The following is a 20,099-nucleotide window of genomic DNA, read 5'->3' as shown; positions in this document are numbered from 1 at the left end:
AGAATCAGTCCTTATGGTTTAAGATTTTATGTCTCAATATGTGAAGTAAGCAATTACCTAGGAGAAGCATCACACTGCTAGTGTGACTCATTTAAAAAACAAACAAACAAACAAACAAAAAACTATGGCTTTCAGAAAAAAATGTGAAAAGGGTATTGGCTTGGAGAGCTGAAGCACAGATGGATAATCTGATCATTCCTTTATTACTGGACTTCTTTAGTGAATAGAGACTGAAGTTCCATCTCTTCAAGTGACATTCTAAACACAGATTCTCCTAAAATTAATGCTTCAAGGTTTAATAAAACAATTTTACTATTTTAAGTAAAGCTAATTAAAAAACAAATTCTAAATACATAATTAAAACTCAGGAATAGTTGCAATTATCAATTATCAAACCAACTTCTGATGCACATTCATAAAATTAGAGTTGAAGAGATAGTCATGGACTATTTTTCCTTGCAGTAACCTCAGGGCATAAGCTACTAGCTCTTCAGTCTCCTCATTTATCCACCTAGTAGCTGAATTATTCCTTAGTTAAAAAGGCACAGGACTAATATTATCCTTTAATCATATCACTGATATGCCAGATCCTGTTACATTAAATCCAGTGTGACATCACATGGCAAGCAGTACAGAGCTTCAACCAGCAATTTCTTTTATGATGCCTGGCAGCTTATAAATCTAATAACATTCTGTCCTTGATGATGTAGATGTCATTCCTTTGCAATATGGTCTTTTCAACAAAATGATCAGTCCCTTAGACATGCACAATTTTCTGTATATCTGCTCTGATTAGGTGATGAAGGCAGAGTTCAGATAAGGTTTCTTGTCTGCTGAAGACTGTAGATTCCCTTTTAATAAATTTCTGCTGATAAGAATAAAACAGCCTCTTACTCAGGACATAGTAATTAGAAATCAGGCTCTTTGGAATAGGACCTTACTTTTGCCTAAAACAAAAATACTTCTCAGAACAAGACACACAGATTAAAGTCTTTAGTTCTATGTCCACTTTATGGCTCCATAAAATGAGAATCACCTTGGAAGACAAATCAACTTTGCTTTAATGAATATTGTGGAAAAATGGTTTTAAAGTAGCTGAAGTAAGATAAGAAACTTTGTTTTCTTCATCCTCAGGTAATCAGGAAAAGTTATGGACAACATTTGACTGAAAATGGACTTCTATGCAAAGGGCAAAGCAGGACTACACTTCTGGAATCACTATTAAAGAGGCAGTTATCTGAATTTTCTTAATTGCACGTGAATAGGGATAATGCAAAATAGTATAATACTGTATTTCCTTTCTTGCAAGCATGTCCAGTTTTTTCCTCCCTCCTAGGTGTTTCTTTTGCGTTGCATTCCCTGCCTCTGTACTGAGATGTTTTTGCTCTACTAATCTCTTACACTAATCCACAGAATTAGGCAGTGTCTTCTGTAAGAAACCACAGCTATCTTGACTTTGGAAGCCAGGCTTTAGAAAACCTTTTGGGCAGGATCTTAAAAATGACAAGAAAACAAGTCCTGCTGAAAGTCATTTAAGCATGCTGGGAAATTACCTCTTTATCAATTATGCCTAAGTATTTTAATAACATTTCACATTGCTTATGATTGCACACAGAAGATGAAAGATGAGCTGGCTGTTGAGAAGAGGTAAATAAACTGGAGGTGTAAATCAGTCAGGTAATTAAAATGCTGACTTACAGTAGCACTCTACACTATGATAGAGACTTTTCTGCCATGACATTTAAGCTTTGTGAAAAGGTCAGTTTTCTACTTTCTGAAACACTTAAAGTGGTTTTATTTTGATAATGATTGTGCATGTCAGCCATAATATTCTTGGTTTCCCATGCTTTTCTATCATTATTTGGTACAGAAAACACTCAGGGATTTATTCACCTGCTTGAACAGTGTCTAGTGCCATTGGTACACGGTAGCATAACAAAGATATTTGAACAAGGCTGGGAGATAAAACACATGACTTAAGGAAAACCTGTGCTTTCTGGGCTAGCAACTGGATGCTATGTAGAATGTGGTAAGGCACATCAAGTAGCACTGGACAACAGAATATTGCTGTCAAATACCATGGTTAAACTGATAATAACGTAGTTCAGAAATAACTCAAAATATGAGTTATCAACACTGATTATCCCTTGCCTACTTTTTTAAGGCACATCAGAGGAGTTTAATTTTTATAAAAAAAATTATATATGTTTTTTCTCAAATAATTTTTTAAGTGTGGATGAAAATACTGTTTGATTGAAATTTGCTTTTATTTCAAATTATACTCCATTCTCATATTACCTAGCCTCAAATAAAAAGAAATACCTATGTTTCTGTTGCCTAGTCCATTGAAAATGAGCATTCTGTGCTTCAACACCATCTCACTAAGTGACAATTTAGAAAGTTTATTTTTTATTCTCTTTATCTGTAGCTGTGAAGTTTGGGATCAAGCTTCACTAAAACTCAATATGTAGCAAAAACTCATTCCACCTTTTCTGAGAAATTTAACTAATATTTTCCCCATAGTTCTACATGCTTAATTTCGTGGGTGTCCTCTGGCTTTTACATATTTCCTAACTCCTCATATAGCATTTTCTTATCCTGAAACTTTTATCTTTGAGATCTCAGATTCAGCTTTTGTTTTATGTAGAAATCGGTCCCAAAGAAATGGCTCCATTTAAATTACTATCACTTTTGCTGCTTACAAGCTCCTCAAAAATCTATAGGTTTTTGTTGTAAGAATTTTTCCTTTTCTGCATCCATTACAATTATTATCTATTGCACTCTTTTATACTAACATGAGAATCCATTCCCTCTGTTCTCATCAGAATGTTGTCTTCTATTGAAAACTTTCCTTTAGTTTTCCTTTCCCAAGCAAATAAGTTCTTCTCATTTTATTCTTGGTTTTATTCTGCTTCTATTTAAACAGATAGTAGATCACTGGTATGCCTCTGCCTTTCTGGTGGTTCTTAGTTCACTATTTTCTGTCATGGATATCTACATCAGGACAGTACTCCTGGATGGGCTTTTGTTGACCTCAAGCATTCATAGTCAAACTAGGCAGGATATGGATATTCAAGGAAATATACTTCTCTGCATAGCCATAAATAAAATCCCTTTTCTAGTCTGAAGTGTTTCTGGATTGTCTCTTTGTTGGCTGACATGCCCAGATGATAATATGCCTTCTGAGGAGAAATCTGTAGTCATTCACACAAAAGTGAAGATAATATTCCTCATCAGGAGCAGTATCCTGGGGAGAGGGAATGCATAGATTACCTACTGATTACCTTATCATTACATCAACTCAGGCTATAGTTTGCTCACAGAAATATTTTACTGACTTTCAAGCTAAATTAAGATTTATTTTTTGTAGTATTTTAGATAACCAAATGCTCTGACATAATAATTTCTACCCACTTAGGAAGTGGGATAAATACAGCACTTGGAATTGGCAGGTGAGTGCAGGAAAATGCAGCAGATAACACATCTTTTCCCTTGAACACTCTTTATGTCATCTCTGTGCTACTTACTAGAAGACTTCTCTCTTGAGTGCTTTTTCCATGGTTGGCTTTGTTGGCATTAGGGGACTTTGCCCTGCTGTTCTGAGTTACAGTCCAGTTGAGGATTTTGGCCAGTAAATCTGAATCACTTTGTAAAGAATAAGCACTAAAAATATGCAGTCTACAATGTTGTAGTGGAATAAGTACAAAAACTAAAAGCTACCTTCAAAAAATTTGTACAATGCATCTATGATGTAATAATTTTTTTTCTGCTGCACATGGCCTGACTTCCATAATCTCTTTCTAATACTCTTCATGAACAAGCTCTGTTACTTCTTTCTGACTGTGTTTTCTGTCTTTCATTTTCAAGTTGCATTAAGTAATTTTGCTTAACACTAATGCTGATCTGAATGCTTTAGGCATTGCAGATTTTAGAGACATTTGTATTAACTACACATGAGAAAAATATTAACAACCCGCATTATCATCTTGTTTGTTTTCCTTCTAACTGAACTGATGAGATGGTAATGCAGGCTAAATGCCGCCTTCTCCCACAAGTCTAATTCTGAGTGTGACTTCTTTCTTCAGTAAGAATGTAAAAAAATAGACCAAGGAAAGTGTTAGCAAGTTATGTATTTTAGCTCCACTTTAAAAATATCATAGCAGCATTTAAATATTTAAAATCTGTACCCTCTGGTGGTTAAATATACGCTATTTTCAGAAAGCTCGAGTAAAAAGGGTATCCGTGGATGGAGTGGCAATTCACTTCATTCACACCATAACCACAAAACAGGGATGGCTCTTCCATCCCTGATACATGCTATTGTAATTACAGAGGTTTGGAAGACATTTAATCCATCCCACGAGTTATTCTTGTCATTGGTTCCTATTCCACACTGCCTAGATGCCATTTAGGTTTTATCATGGTATTCAGACATGTAGTCAGGCATATCCATTTGTCTCCTGCCTACAGTCACATTTAAATGAAATAGTGAAGAAGTTCTACTGCATAATTTCTGTGTGATTTATTTTTTATCCTAAAAAAAAAAAAAAAAGAGAGGGAGAGAGAGAGAGAGAAACATAAAAGCAAGTTGTTTGCTGAGAACTCATTCTTTGGTCCTGTGGTACGTCTTTATATTTGATATCTCTGAACCTGCAGGTTTCTTTGGGTTTGGGGTTTTTTTTGGGTTTGTTTTTTTTTTTTTCCTGAGGTAGGAAAATAAAAAGAAAGACTGGATTAAATCTCTGTATTTTAATTATGAGTTGGATTAAGGAATGGATTGGTTTGGAGCCATTTGCTTATTTATCTAAACTTTTTAAAGTTTCAAAAGAAAATACTTGTTTTGCCCAGTTCGGCAGTCTGTATTTGAATCAATTGCCAAAACATGGGTGTCATCTGTGGTGGCTATGGCTCTGCTTCGCTCCTAATTACCATTCCAGGTGGGCATGGTCAGTCCTGAAGCATATCTGCTGAAGTTATATACCTGTCTTGGGCACACTCTGACATCTCATATAGCACAAGATACCCATCTTTAGGCAAGTAATTGAGCTGCTGACCTCCATGAATATATTGGATCTTAAACATCAAACTTATGTAAACACCTAACTGACCTCAAGATTACTTCTAACCTATTATTCTACATAAAAAAACCATACTTTTTTAGGTTTTTCAAACTTTTATTGAATACTATTTTCTTACTCCCGTGGAGTAACACCTGAGCTACTAGTTCAACAAAGCAGTGAAATATATTTCTAAATTAATCTTTGCTTACGAATGCATTTATTCACATGCCACTCATAAAGTATGTGCCTAAAGCTAAGCACTTAGAAACTTTGCTGGATGTAATTAGACTGTGAATTTCATTCTGTGGAAACAAATGGAATCGTTTGTGTCAGGTAATACTGCAAAAATTGAGCAAGGGTAGCCACTTTGCTCTCTTGAAAAAAAAAAAAAAAAACCAACCAAAAAGCTGGGACAAACCCTCTGTGCAACTTGACTTAAATGGTCATGTTCCTTTGAAGACCATCCCCCTTTTTATAGCAAAAAGATAAACCCCATATTTAAATGTGATTCTGCAGCCACAGATATTTTCCAGTAGCAGCAAATAGTTGCAATCAAAAGCAGATCATTATAGTAACAGCAAAAAGTTGCAATCAAAAGCAGATCGTTATGCAGAGCTGAACAGGCTTTAGGGCTTTTCTGTCTTCATAGGAGAAATATGACATACAACTCATCAACAGTCCACCAAGGCCAAGTATTTATACTCCTGATGGCTTAAATGCCCTTATTTCATGTCATGGGTCACTTCATTTTTAGTGTTTTTCCTAAAAATTCTGAGGAAAACATTATAGTATGTACACTTCTTTATTTTTCCTGAAATTCATATATTTAGTTTAAGAGATACTTTAACAAACCTTGACTTTTATGTATGTTATCAGATTAGAAGTTAATGCCTTATGCTAAGTTGAATGGTGCACATAATATTTTCTTTTTAAGAAAAGGAATAAAATAACTTTACACAAAACAAAATAGACATTCCTATCATTCTTTGAATATTAAAACATTACCTGCACTTGCTGTAGTTAACTCCTCTGGTGGAGAAAGGAAAACGAAAAGCACCTACTACTGAGCATTTACTTATTTACTAGCTTATATGAAACATGTCTTTGTGAGTTGCCATGTCTTCAGATCTTTCTTTGATAAACACACAGTTTAATAAACTTGATGCAGTGTGAAGAGTTCCCAGTTACTTTTTTTTTTTAAATTTTATGGGACATATTTAAGGCAACACATTTCAGGGAATGGTGCAGTTCATCAGATGCCTTTGCTTCAGGATGTTAAAGTGAGAAGTCAGCAATACATTTGTGTGTCCCTACATTCTCTTTTCTTCTATTTTGCTGTTTAACTGATACACAGACTACTGTAGACACAGTTGGGCATTAACTTCAATTCCAAACTGTAGATGAATGTACTTGATTACATCCTAATATTATTACAATTGATGGGACTTTTGACATGCACTTCCCTGGTACTTTTTTCTGTCATATGAAAGTAGCATATTATGTCAGGTGTAGTCATAGCCTACTATAACTTATCTGTTGTGATTAGCATCTAAAGTGGTTGTAGCCTTTTGAATGAGAGAAGCCCAGATGAGACGTGCTGTATCCTCTTTCCAGTTTCTATTGTTTAAAAATGGGAAGCCAGGTGGCCAGCAGAAGGATAGGGAGGGGCCAAGTATGCAAGTTTGCATGCAAAAGCAGCTGAATGAGAGAAAGATGACAGCAGTTAATGATGAGAAAGGGGAAGATTAAACCAAGGAGCAGCCTGAGCTGAGAAGAGGCAATAAAGGATTGAAAGGCAACACGAGGAAACTGAAGGGGTGCAGAAGGGAAAACCTGATGTAAGAAGCAGTGAAAAGGAAGAGAATGCAATACCAACACCATCATACATGTTGCATTTAGAACAATCTATGCGCATTCACAGCTAGAAAGTAAAATGGGAATTTCTAGAGCAGGTATAGGAAATACACATTTCTTACTTTAGGAGCATATTTAACTATTTTACTGAATTAAAACCTACCAGAAAGGAAGGTGCAGTAAATAGGAGCAAATTCCCTAGCTTCTCTAAACCAGAGTAGTGCTGCTGAAGACAAAGGAACAATATTACTCCAGCTTCAGAGAGGAGTTAAAATTTTAAATGATAAAGCTGAGAATTTTGAGCTATAAACAATATGTTTTCAGAGAGATATTAGCGCCAAAAGCCATGCACAGTCATAACCATGAGTAACTGCTTGGTAATTTAAATGGAAAAATTATATTAAAATACAAAACAATGATTTCTTAATGCAAAAGCGTCAAAGAGAAAAATTCAGAAAGAGGAAGCACATGATAATGATTATATAAATTATCCTAGTTAGCAGTTAGTTTTGGAATGAATGCGTACTCTATGTGATATATTGTGTTGCACCACAGTTTGTTCAATCAAGTTACTTTCTAATTTTCCAATTTTGAAATGCAATATATAATTATGTTCTACTTAATATATTCTATTTAGCTCTTGCTTTAACTAAGGCCAGATGGACTGCAATTAGATTTCAAATGGGAACATTTAGCACTTTCAAAATTAAACTGGTTATTCTAATTCTTCATGATAGTGATAAAAATAGGGACAGGGGCTGAAACCCTGGGGGTCAAAAATCTTAGACAAACCACAGTACACTTAGAAAGGAAAAGGAAGCCCTTTCACAGTTGCTCTCAGAAGAGCTGAAATCTTAAAAGAAAAAAAAAAAAAATTGCAGTAGAAGATAAATAAATAGAAGATACAATTAAGACCAGAACAACTTTTTTTTTTTTTTTCTTGAATAGAGCACATCTCTACTACTTGCTAATTTTTGTAAAATGCCATAAAGAAAACAGAATATCCAGGTACTGGAATGAACTAAGCCCTACTTGTTCATTGTTTAAGGTTCATACAGCTCTGCAGATGAGGTGACTTAGTAGTTCTTTTACATTTTTGATTTCACTGATAGTGCACCTCTGTTAATGAAGCTGATACAGGAAAAGAAATGGAGGGGTGAGAAAGCAAGGAAGCAATGAAACAGTGCCCTGTATACCTCTCACGCTTGCCATTGTAGTGTTGAGTCTGATCATTATCTACCTTTAGACATTACTTACTTACTCTAACAATGTTTTTTTTAATAATTATTTTATTGTTCTTTCCAGTCTTGTATAAATGTTTGGTTCATTGTGGTAGATATAGGTGGGTGTTTAAAAGCAAAAAGCCATGGTATCATCCTTTTGAATTCCTATTGAAATAAGGGCATGTGTAGAAAAGGATGAAAGACTCATAAATGTGAAAAAAAAAAAAAAAAAAGAATAATGGCTTTGCAGTAAGGAAGCTCATATGAGAAACGGAACTCTTATGGCCTTTTGCCTGGTTTTTTTATACATATTGTAGTCAAAAACTACAGGACAGAAAGTAGAATTTATCCAAAGTGTTGCAGTTGGTGGAAGTTCACACACCTGTTTTTGATACTAGTCATATTCTTGTATCTTCGGTCTGAAGAAGGCAAAAAAAGACAAGTATTCCACTTCCTGAATGAGCATGTAAACTCCTGGCAATGATCTGTATCTCCATATCTATACCTACCCATCTGTATGTAAATATAAAAATGACATTTACAAATGATTAATTGTAGGTAGTTCTTTGTTTAATAAAGGGGATTTTATGTTTCATATTTTGAAGCAGCTAAGCACTGCTTTATGCTACGGAAGAATAATATCTGATTAATTTGGAAGTACTAAGTATTTGGGGTTGTGGGGGGAGGGAGGATGGGTGGTTGAACCAAACCTTGTTAATGTCATTCAACTTACCAGTGTTTTACTTGGAACTTTCTTTAGCTTCATATTTAGCAAAAATTGTAAAGAACATAACAAATTTACATTATTTATAGATAGACTCAATCATTCTAACAGTGTTCCTTTTTTTGCTATTTACTTTTTTTAATAGTGATAGACTATTCTTCAGATAGATACTTGTTTCTTTTCTAAGATTTCCTGATAGCAAAAATATTACACTTGAACCACCTAAACAGATTTTGTTTTGCTTACCCTTCAAATAGCAATGCTTCATACTTAATCTATGATTAAAAATCAAATAAGATGGTAGTAAGGCCTAAGTAAGGCAATTTGATTCTAGGTCTTAATTGCTTTACTACTACTACATACCAAACATAACAATGAATATTACTAATTATTTTCAGCATTCACTTCACATCATTCCTGTTCCATGACATATCTTGAACTCATTACCCATGTAACTATTTTTTCATAACCCATATAATTTAAAATCAGTGAGACTGTCTGCATAAGCAAGAATTTGCTAAATCAAGCCCTGATTTTTCAGCCAGCTGTAGCAGTATTTCAGCATGTCTTGAAAAAAAAAAACCAAAACCAAACAGAATTATAAATAAAGTCTCAAAGTCTCAAGGTCACCCAGATAAGAAAGTTATTTGTGACTTTAAAAACAAATAATGGCTAACACTGATGGATGAATTCTGATTTTGAACTCTAGTAAGAAATGTAAATTTTGTTTAAATAATATTTAGTGTGAATTCCCTTTTTGTGATTATGCAGCCTCACTGGTGTGGAATCAGAATCATTAATTCACACAGTTAAAAATGCAGTAAATATTAATTCATAGCTTGTTTTTGAAGTTAGATCAAAACTGTTATTTTGATATATGATCCCAAGTTTCTGAAATTCTAACCCTTCAGAACTGTTTGTATTCATTCACTTTAAAGTGAGACTAGGGAAACCAGCACAAGCTTGATTATCTAACTCTAACAAGCCTATGTTTAAAGCAAGATGAATCTTTTCCTTGATGTGTGCGTGGCCAAGCAGGAAGTTCTTAAGGCACCTGAAATTATGTTATATGTGGTCAGAGAAATAATTTACGAGTAGGGATAATTCTGTCTCCAAAAGGAGCATTCACCTCCCCTCTTTTTGAAAGTGAGCTACTCCGCAGTCACAAATGCAATAATCCAAGGGGATGATGCAGACCATACAAACAGTGAGCCCAGTGCATTTTTTATTAGGGCCTCACTGACAAGTGTGAACTCTTTAGAGGTGACACACATGTCATCAAGCAACTGTGTCCACTAGGCTTATGATACCTTCTTGAGAGAGGGCAAAGAGCATCAATAAAAATAATGGAGTGGGTGGAGAGGAAGCCTGAAAAGCTGAATCACTGTATCACAGAATGGTTGAAGTCAGAAAACACCTCTGGAGGCTGTTTCGGCCATCCTCTGCCCAAATCAGAGTAGTCACCTACAGCAGGTTGCCCAGGACTGTGTTCAGTCAGGTTTTGAATATCTCCACAGATGGAGACACCACAATGTCTCTGGGAAAGCTGTTCCAGTGTTCAGCCACCCTCACAATAAACAACTGTTTTCTTAAGTTCAGACAGAATAGCATGTGTTTGAATTTATGCAGGTTGCCTCTTGGCACCACTGAGAAGAGTGTCTCTCTCTTTTCTTCATTCCCCTGAGCCTCTCTTCTCCAGACTGAACAGTCCCAGCCCTCTCTACCTCTTCTCCTATAAAAGATGCTCCAGTCCCTTAGTCCTCTTTGTGGCCTTTCACTGGGTTCACTCCAGTAATCCTGTATCTTTTTCTAGATTTTCATCATTGCAAATTTCTCTTGCAAGCCTTACATACTGAATTTTGACCTAGATCAGTCATAACTTTGTTATTGCAATGAGAGGCCTACCCCTGAGATCACTGCTCAGGTTAATGGGACCCAGAGTATGTCTGCCCAGCCCTCCCTGCTTAGGTTATTCTAGTACATATGGGAAAAGAAGAAAGAAGCACAGATGACCCACGTTGTCACGTAACTGTTAACAACTTTATATTTGAGTCACTCATTTGGAGGCTGTCCTTATGACCTATGTAACAAATGCTAATTTTCTCTACATATGGGGATACCCTGGATGCACAGATTAGAGGGGCTGGAGCCTTGATTTTCACAAGTGTGATATGTGTGTGCATTGTAGCATAGAAATCACTAACCAGCTGCTATACCCATGCTGCTTAGTAAATAAATTTGAGAATATGTGACACTGAGTGCTGTGGTCCTGTTCTTATTGCTGCAGCACCCAAATTCCCCCAGATTGTTTACACATTTTACATAGGACCATCACTGAAAGGAATAAGATCACTGCATGGATGTGTCCAGAAACTTAGCAATATTCACTAATTACAATGAATAATATTCATTAATTGCAATTATTTAAATTAAAATAAACCCGAATGCATTATGACAAAGAAACAAGTTTTTCAAATTGCATACAGATGGTAATTTTTACTTTTCTACAGGTGATGTTTTTCAATAATTTTTCAATACTTGTGACATTCACATATTTCATTTAATATTCTTCTTTTGTCTAAGACAAAAAAACTAAAGGGAAATAAAAATTCCCTTCAGCTATTCAAATACCAACATCCAGGTGGTTTTGAGCTTAATGTATTACTATTACAAAGTCTCTGGAGGAGTTAAGGGAATAGTTCTTTGCAATAAGTAGAAGAGAAAGTGTATTGTTATGAGGAAACTGTGGAGGGGCAAAGAAGTACAAGGATGCATACTAATAGAGTTTTCTTTTTACCTTCAATTTATACTGAATAATTGAGGACATCTACTTTTCAAGAAATGAGCATTAATATTACTGTCACATAGGGACTGATCAACCTTCCGAAAGGCAGAAGGAGTGGAAAGTTAAAGATCTTTAAATTTTTTTTTTTTACTTTTTTCTGCTGTGGGATTTTAAACTGTTGAGTTTTTTCATACTAGTTGAAGGACTCTTGACCTTCATGAATTAATGAATTATAAATAAAAATGAAGTGAGAGGAAAGAGTAGTAAAGATCATATTGGCTGGAGAGACAATGAAAGTTGTACTTTCAGAGGCATTCCCAGTTGAAGATATTCATGTTCAGAAGTCCACTTGCAATAAGAAACTATTACAATAGGCAAAAAATGATGTTCATGTAATATTTGTGCACAGAATCATAAATCATAACAGAAAAATATATGAGCTTCTGTCTCTGAATTTATTATTTTAATATATGAACTGTATACTATATTACATCTTGGTGGTTACCTACCTTCGGTTTTCTGTTCTAACTAATTCACCTGGAGCCTGTAAAAAATAAAATATCTTTTTTCAGATAAAGAAACCTTAACTATAAACTTTTTGTGGCTTATATTACAATTCTTGTGACTTGTACTTTAAGCATTACAGAAAGTATTAACATAGAAAATGAAAGACTGAATAAACAGAGCAAGCTCATTTATTGTGCAGTTCTGATAATTTCTATTAATTTATGTTAAAGGTTAATCTCACAGAAACATTTTTTTAATTTTCATTCTATTTTTTTTAACATCACTGATATTTTGACATATTTTCCTCTGATATTCATGCAGCATCTTAATTGCAGTTTAATTCAATTTCCTGCCAAGGATTTTCCTTCAGCTTTCAATAAATTTGTCAAAGAAAAATACTGCTAGTCTTGCTATATGGAACTATTTATTCTCCAAGAAGTATAAAAATTAGATTACCTTTTAGATTATTGTGATTGTTAACTTATATAGGTTTCCCACTTGCTAGAATAGCACATTTCCCTGCATCTAATTACAAGTTTCTTAATATCCTTTAGCCTGGATGGTTTGCAGCAACTTTACAGAATGTGCTTGTGGAACTTTGAGCTTAAAGGATGCAAGTAGATGATTTCATTTTAAGATAGGGGTTTTGCAGAAGGAGTAGGTCTAAGTGGGGACACAGGCACAGCTTCAAGATGTTTCACTTCAAGCACTTACTTATAAATGACTCATAACCTTAGCCTAGCTGCCCATAATGAGTGCAGAGAGTGCAGTATTTTTGAAGGGTAACAGATCTTATAGAGATGGAATAAAACTCTGAAGGTAGTTTATTCCTTCTCAGCTGACTCATGTGGGAAGTTAAGACCACTATCCTCCAAACTCAGATGTCAAAGGCTATGTCTACATTAGCAAGTAGTGCAGCACAACTTGAGTGGATCTATAGAGTGAAATAGTTGGTATGAGGACCAAGTGCCCATGCTATATTAATTTTAGGCAGTGTAATGTAAACTACTTCTAGACTGCTCCCATGAACTAAATTCTGCACAGGAGTTGTAATACATTAGGTGTTCTGAACTGCATTTTCCTGTATAGTTTCATCTGGGAAGAATCTAGTTTTGGCACTCAAAGACTGTTAAACTGAGAAAGTGAGGACAACTGAGAAATTCACTTTCCACCCTCAATTAATTTGCTGAAATGAGGATGGAGTGAATCCAGGCCACTGTGGAAAATGAAGACTGTGTGTACTTATAACACTGTAACTCATTTAGTTGGGCAGTGGATCTAACTCTGTTCTTGAGATCATACTGACTATATTTCCTCAACAAGGGTCTTTCACTATGAGTAATTTTGCTTCATTATGGGTTTTTAAGTGAGTGACTCAGGAAATCACTCTTCCCTGAATACTGCTGTCATCTCGTACATCAAACTTCAGCAACTTTCTGCCAGCCATCTTCTAGTCTCTGATCTGATGAGGGAATCTTACTTAAATGGCTAAGCAACCAGCAAAAAAAATCGGAAGAAATTAAGGCAACAAGAGAAAAAAAGAAAACCTTTGCACTGTAACAGCGCAGTTATCCATGCTGTTCTTTTTCTTAATGTGTGTCAGCTGAATGAATAACAATCCATTGTCAATACTTTTCTGTTGAATCTCTAGGTCACCTGAAAAATAATTCATTATTTGCATTTCCCTGTAATACTTTAATGACTTATGACAATATAACCTTATGTTAAGGTACACCACTCAAAGAAGCTTTTCTGCTCACAATTATTATGAATAAGGTTGGAAATCTAATTAGTTGTGGCCCTTGTAAATGCTATTCATGTACTCAGGAGAAATGGGATGGAATTCATATGGCCTAATATAGATATCTACAAGGCAGGCGTCCAAACTAGTCACCCAGTCACCCCTAGTTCTTTTTTGAGATACTTTCAGAGAGTGAGTCTTCTTAACTTAATGTAGATATAAGGGCTAGATCACTCCTGTTTTTAAAATATTTCTATCTCTTTGTTGAAAACAAAGGTGTGGCTTAAATAGAGTTTTACACTGAAGATACACCAATGTAGTGGAGATGAATATCAACTTTAAATTTAGAAAATTCTTTGATGTTCAGATCCTCATACTATCCCAGAATCTGAAAGAGGCCTGTCCATATTAGCCATTTTATGAGATTTTCTTCAAAAAATGCATCCACCTATACCTTGGGAGGTAAAGCAGATGTTAGAAGAAGAGCCAGGAAGTAATTTGATCACTACTTCTGAGAAATACAGAGTAAATGGATTTCTCTAGCATTCAACATTCAGATCCTTTGTGGTTAATAATGGTTTGGAGCCAAAAAGTTTCTACTCTCTTCTTTTAATTTAACAAAGTGGGTAAGAAAATACCTTCTCCAAAAGGAGAGTGATCATCTGATACATGACATGGTCCTGGGGAAAGAATCTTTCTAAACCAGCATATATAATGATCTAAAATATTTCTTGCCCCTTTGTTACATTCTTTTCAAGAGCATTCCTTAAAAGAATCTGAATTTTTTGTATGTTTATGAAAACTTCAGTGTAATATAGAAGTCAGATTCTTCTATGAAGTTTCTAAGACGACCAACATAGCTTCTCTTCATTTTCTATATTTTTGAGTTATTGGCGATAATTCACCTAGCTCCCATTAGCGTTGACAGACTCCAGAAGGAGTGGGAGACAGGAGTTTCATTTTTAAGGATCATAATCATTGTGGCTGAAGCCTGAATGGGTTAAATTTTGTGACAATTTAAATGACGGCTTCTTAAAAAACCCTCCTACATATGTGCGCAAGTGGGTATGTGTATACACACACATATAATATGAATATATAGAGAAAAGTATGTGTTTTCTATATGTGTATACATATTATATATGTGTGTATATATACATTTTTCATCCAGGAATTTGGTACATCTTTTGAGATTTTTTTCTGTTAAAAATCATAGTAGAATATATGGTACAGAACATGCAGATGATTAGCATAAAGGTAAAAACTGCCACATCATTACTGCAATCACTATTCTTCAAAATGTAACTTAGGCAGTGATTTGCAGTTAAGCAAACAAAGTGAATGAGTGGGCAATGAAGACATCAGAGTAAGTTCTGACCATCTGTGCTTTATGCAAGTATATTCACTGTCATCTTGCTATTAAAGCTTCCCAGATAATTTCCCACAGTTAGTTTTTCCAAATTTTTTTTTTTCATGTCACTTTTCATGGTCTTCCCCTTAAGAAAGCATTCTGAAAAATGAATGCTGTAGATAGGTGGACATTTGGGATTAGAACCAGATGTGATGCAAAATGAGACAGTTTATTACAACAAGAACACCAGCTTCTCACCAATCTACTCTACCCAACAATTCCTTCTTCAACTTCCTAAAAACAGAAAAGGAGAGCTATTTACCCTAAAAATAAGAAATGCTAAAGACAACTTTAATAAAAATTGATAAAGATATGGTTTAAAAGATATTGCAAGCAAATTAAAACAATGAAAAATCACTAGAAAAGTTGGTGTCTCCATTTCTATAAAACTTTTTGTTACCATTTCCTAAATTCTATGAGAGAGTGAAAAAAAAAGGGGAGAGAGATTATGAGGTGGGATGAAAATAATCCGTCTCTTGCAGGGGAAATAACAGTGTGTGTTTAATTTTCCTTGTTAATAACCATCAAATGTTGGCAATTATATGAAACTCAGTTACAGTTACATGATACTTGCTCTGTGTAAACAAAAGAATCCTGAAACAGATCTTGGTTTCATCAGCAGCTTTTGCAGGATATTCATGTCAAGAGCAATGCACACATTTGGTCCAACTCTACTCCCCAACTGATCACTCTTAGCCTTTCTTCTATTAAACTCCTAATATTCAAACTTCATGACTAGCTGTCTTACACAACATCTTCTCCTGTTTCTGCTCCTTCTGTGCTTATCAGGCAGAAGGCTAGCCAGAGCATTGCAGAAGCATGTAATGTCCGGTCACATTGATAAATCTCAGATTTTAAAGCACATGGGTTCTCTTTTTACTTTTAAAGAGAGATGATAGCCCCTGGAAAGGAAATAGATTAACTTTTTAATCAAAGTTTGCATTTGCTTCTCATCATGTTCCTACAAAGTAATTACACATACGATTAGTTTTTGTGTATATGTATCTGTGCATTTTTTTTTTTCATTTAAAAAAATCACTTCAGCACCGGGATATTAGTGAAAAGATTCAGAATTACTTTCTTAAATATCATACACTCACTTGAATACACCACAATTGCATGTATGTCAAGGGATCGTCTTCAGTAGTTTGCATTGTTCATGACAATCAACATTTCATTAAAAATTATTTAGTAATTACATGTGTATTTGGGATTATCTTTCAAAATAGAGGATGCAAGTATATCAAGCTTCAGTTTTGCACTTGCAGGATATGTGTTTATATGCAACCTGACATGAATATTCTAGGAGCATAAGAAATTTTTTTTTGTAACAGGAAGAATCCAGTCATCTTTATCTTTTATAGAAGAGGTTTTGAATTCGACTTTTGCTGTAAGATCTCATATGTTCTCCACTACACATATAAATGTAAACAGCAGTCAGATTGCAAATCTATCAATTTTATAAATCACTGATGCTCTTTCAGAAATATTTGAAGGTCATTAGAATTTGTATTCCTTTGTTTTGGAAACATGTGTATTTATTAACACATTTACTGAATTACAGTGTTAAAGATACCTCTTTTGTACAAACAGCATAATTTCAGTCCAGGCTAAGCGTGAAACAAAGTTACAGAAGTAGTATCTTCAAGCGTTTCTTCCCTTGAAAAATGTGTATATCAAATAAAGTAATGGTTAAAAGAAAATGAGCATTGTCATCAGGAGGAATTGGCTTTGTATTAGATTTAATATTTTAAAGTTTTCAAGTAAGCAAGCAGTTTTTCCCAGAGTTCTCCCTTTTGATTTAAGCGGTGATGAACAATCTAGATGAGTGGGCATAATTTGGTCTGGGACTTATCAATCATGAGAAGACTGAATCTTCCACAGAAGAATAAGTTAAAGTATCCTGTGAGTAAATTAAGTGCTAAAAACACAAACAAAATCTCTAAATAAATAAATAAATAAATAAATAAATTGCAGAACACAATAGTAGCTTAATTGGATATACTTCCAAGACAAGTCCTGAAAACCAGACCTTTCACACTGATACTCCCTAGCCACTAAATTATAAAAAAGATGAACATATATTTACTGTTAAGAATAATTTTAGTAACTGTTTCTGCAACAAAATGACTATTGACATAAATAATTCTAAAATTCTGAAATATTATTAAATTAGATAACCCTTACGAGGCTGCATGACAAACTCGTGGGAGGCTAGTTCAAGTTGATAAGAATTATAATACTGAGGAAGAATTTAATGAGGGATTTAAAATTTCCTTCGAAGGGCTAGTAAATAGAGTAGCCTTTTTGAAAGGAGTAAAACAGGAAGGAAAAATTAAAAAACTAGTACTGTAAAGGAGATTTATTGGATCTGGACCAGTTTGCTATAACATTTTTTCCTGTAGACCATCAATGAGTGATAAATAAAACTATTTACCATTTCACGTCAAAAGTAGTTTTTGAAATAAATATAACATTAAAGTGAACTGAATCACGTAGCTTTCTTAGATTCACTGTCAGTCAACCCATACTTCCTCTCCAAAAATGCACTTGCATCTGATTTAAAAGGTAATAATGTTAAAAAGCTATTTTATGTATGCATAGATCTTTCCACAGCAGATTTAAAAGCAGAATTGTGATCGATATAACTTTGTGAACAAATCACATTAAGAAAATAAGTTCTGTGAGAGTATATTGGGTGAGACCCTCATCAGATGTATAGTCAGGGTTCTCCTGAGAGTGTATTTTTACTCCTGTACTGCAAAATGGATAAAATCCGAAGGTTATTAGCATATACTTAGGAAAAACAGTATAACAGAAAGTGAAGAATAGCCTTTCTACTGTCATTACATTTGGAAATAAGGGTCCTAAGGACTTTTTCAGATATAGATTGCATTTAGACTTATTGTTCTTGATGGCCACTAATAAATCTGTCCTCTGTGACTTAATTCTGGTCCTGTTTTAATTCCATTATATTTTTGGCCTGCATACACACTATGGCAAATTTCACAATTTAATTATATCAAGCGTGAAGAAAGGCCTTCACATCCTTCATTATTTATTTTAATTTAGACACATGATAAATTAATTTGCCTCTTTCCTAAAGTGATAATAATTCATTTGGCAGACAATATTTTGTTTGTGTAGTTAAGACATTTTCCTCCGTTAGCTTCTTTGCATTTATTGACGTGGAATTTCATTTTCATTGTGCACTGTGTCAATATAGTGGGATTTTTTTTTAAAGATCTCTGTGATCATATATCTTGAATAATTAAACATTACCAGAAAACTAAGTAATGTTATTATTTACTGTTTTCTAGAACATTTACAAATATACTGAGCAACACTGTTTCCAGATAGCTACAATGGTAAATTTCCTCTAGAGTGAAAACTTCACTTTTGTTCATACCCTCTATTTCCTATCATGTACTAAGTTATTAACCTTTTGCAGGACCTTCTGTTTACCTTATTTTTTCTTTAAAAGCCTTTAGAGACAAATGCCCTTGTCAGATTTTGGAAATTTGAATGCATTATGACTAGATGACATAGATTGATGTGCTACTTGATTTCTTTAAAAATTCCTGTAGATTTGTGAGGTAGGAATTTCTGATACAAAAGATTTGTAGTCCTTTCCCCTTATATGTTGCATATAGTAATATGTCTACTAATTCCATCTTATATCAAATATGCAGGTTGACTTGCTGTAGTTTCTCCTTCCCCTTTTTCACAAATGTGCTATTAAATGTAATAATTTTCACTTTCTGCCAAGGCTGGTTTAAACAGATAGGATGCTCACATTTATATTGGAGTTCCTTCAGTTCCTTTTGAGATCTGTTTAGTTGGTTAAATGTCATTTGGCCAAGATGTTCAGTCTATCAATTTGTTCTAAAACCTCTACTACCTACATTTGATTTGGAACTATCCATCTGACTTGTCCATATAAAGAATGCCATCAGTGTGGGAATATCCCATAGTGGACAGTGTTGTAAAAAATAATGTAGCATTTTTGGTTTGGACTTATCTTCCTAGGATGTTGCTTTTACATCTCAGCTATTGGTTGCACGCACCCATTAACAGACGTCATGCTTCTGAAGCACTTAAGATGTTTTTAGTGTTTGTTCTTATGCTTTTGTCAGATTTTTGCTCAAAATATTTCTTAGACTGTCTCACAATGATGTTATATTTAACTTTTTAGATGCGTGAGCTGCCACAGGCAGGATGCAGAAACAAGCACAAAACCACATATGGAATGCAAAGAGTAAATTTATTTTCATTACCGTGCCAGCTGGGGGATCCTCGAAGCAGCACTGGGCAGAGGCACACAAGTGGGGATACAGGCAGTGTGGAGCTCAGTACGTGCTAGAGGATCACCAAACCTGTTGTTTTTGCCTGTATTTCAGGGATTCATGCAGGCGTAGTCTACCACTCTGTTTTGACCTTTCCCACGTCAGGGCAGGAATCTCAAGCATGTTCGATAAGGTGCCTCTAAGTGTATCACAGGCTTATGAACATCTAAACACAGATGTTCTACTTGTCAAACACACAAGGCTAAATAACAATTAGTATGATATATGTGTTTTTTGACACTTCAGCTGCAGGTCACTTGAGCGTGCTTACAATCCTCCTCGCCAATCTTCCGTTATTTTCCCACACTAGAGTTTATGCCCTATTTTTCTCCTTTGCATAGCACTTCCACTGCTTACTTAAAATAGCTGTCTTTTCTCTCCTGTTGAAGCATATTGGCTTTTTGATGGCTTTTGATAGGTAGCGTATATCTACTTTGAATTTCTAATA

The sequence above is a fragment of the Platalea leucorodia genome, assembly GCF_965183815.1.
Source record: "Platalea leucorodia genome assembly, chromosome: 2".
NCBI lineage: Eukaryota > Metazoa > Chordata > Aves > Pelecaniformes > Threskiornithidae > Platalea > Platalea leucorodia.
Note: the sequence above shows the minus strand (reverse complement) of the source record.